Below are 1,622 nucleotides of genomic sequence, written 5' to 3'. Positions count from 1 at the left end.
CAGTGCTGAGGGAGTGCCGCACTGTCGGAGGGTCAGTGCTGAGGGAGTGCCGCACTGTCGGGGGGTCAGTGCTGAGGGAGTGCCGCACTGTACAGGGGTTAGTACTGAGGGAGTGCCGCACTGTCGGGGGGTCAGTGCTGAGGGAGTGCCGCACTGTACAGGGGTTCGTACTGAGGGAGTGCAGCACTGTCGGGGGGTTAGTACTGAGGGAACGTTGCACTGTCAGAGGGTCAATCATCAAGGAGCACTACCCTGTTGAATGGTCAGTGCTGTGGGAGAACCCTACAGTTGGTGTTACCGTATTTATTTTTAACAAGACATTAAACTGAGAGTGTCCCTGGTGCCAAGTGTTGAATGATACCATCGTAGTATTTTGAACAGGAACACAGTGCTTTCCCTGATGTCCTTGTGCACTATTTATCTTTGAACCAACAGCAATGAAACAGAATACTTTGTCATTTTTCCTATTAATGGGAGGTCACGCTGAGCAGATTGGGTGCTGTGTTTCCTTGAGTTGTAAAGTGATTTGGAAAGTCTTGAGTATGTGAAAGATGCTATTTAAATGCAAGTCTATCTTTTTCTTTTTTTTGCTAGTTTTCTCGAAGAAGTTGCAGCCTCGGGAATTCCGAGCCATGTCTCGGAGAGACCACATGGAGTGAGCCGTTCATCAAGGCGATGAAGGCTTGGTTCTGCCTTTCCTAACTATCATATTTCTAAAAGATCTGGGCTGTGATTTGTGCTAGTGACTGCTCCTGCTATTGTACATGTTTTGTTTGTCTTGGCTTCATTAAATACAAACTGAAATTCTAGCTCATGGTCTCCTATTTGGGAATGTTTTCACCGGAAACATGTTGCTTCATTATTGCTCGGGTCTGTCTGACAAATTGGTGCTTTCAACTCCCGCTCATTCTGTTGTTTTTATATGATTGTGTGTGGACAGCTCTTATTTAATGGCATATTTTTATTCCAGAGTTAGTGATGATGTCTCCTTGATCCTAAGGTGGAGTTCACAGAGCAAAAACAGAAAACTCGGAATTCCTTCAGCGATTTCTGGTTTCCTTTCAGATGGCCAGCATCTGCAGTTCTTTATTTCATTTGACTGTTTTTTATGAAGACTTACTCCATGCTTGATGGGCAGTGGGACACCTGAGTCTGTATGATACCCACTTGTTTCTCACTCATGCAAGATCTGGCCCTTACAGATGCAGATAAAATCCCATCCCCATATCACCCCTTCTTGTTTCTCATTTTACACAGTGCCATTGGAAGAGAGTCCGGATAGAATGGCAGGATATCAGGTGCTCTTTGATCCTGCCTTCACCTGTCTTTACATTCTCAGAGCCTTGGTGGGCAGTGTCAGCTGGATATTTCACACTGAGGGGCAGATCCTCTGCAGCACTTGTCACTTGGTGCCTGATATCAAACCCCCCAACACACCCACACACCCCACACACACACTCTCTATGTCTCTCCCCCCCCCCCTCCCCCCTAATATAGGGGTCAGTGGGCAGTGACCAGGAGCAGGAACCCTGGCTGATTTCCCCCCTCTCTCTCTCTAATATAGGGGTCAGTGGGCAGTGACCAGGAGCAGGAACCCTGGCTGATTTCCCCCCTCTCTCTCT

The 1,622-nt window shown here is 47.4% G+C and overlaps 1 long non-coding RNA gene across 1 annotated transcript in view; it reads left to right on the top strand.

The window, feature by feature from the left end:
• Positions 1 to 809, top strand: part of LOC122546963 — a 9,147-nt gene extending 8,338 nt beyond the window's left edge. The window contains exon 2 of the long non-coding RNA XR_006310856.1: positions 595 to 809. This is a non-coding gene — a long non-coding RNA (uncharacterized LOC122546963). The remainder of the gene's footprint in view (positions 1 to 594) is intronic.
• Positions 810 to 1,622: the final 813 nt, after the last annotated feature.

The sequence above is a fragment of the Chiloscyllium plagiosum genome, unplaced genomic scaffold, assembly GCF_004010195.1.
Source record: "Chiloscyllium plagiosum isolate BGI_BamShark_2017 unplaced genomic scaffold, ASM401019v2 scaf_2781, whole genome shotgun sequence".
NCBI classification, from domain to species: domain Eukaryota; kingdom Metazoa; phylum Chordata; class Chondrichthyes; order Orectolobiformes; family Hemiscylliidae; genus Chiloscyllium; species Chiloscyllium plagiosum.
The sequence above is the reverse complement of the archived record's forward strand: the minus strand, read 5'-3'. Positions and strand labels throughout refer to the sequence as shown.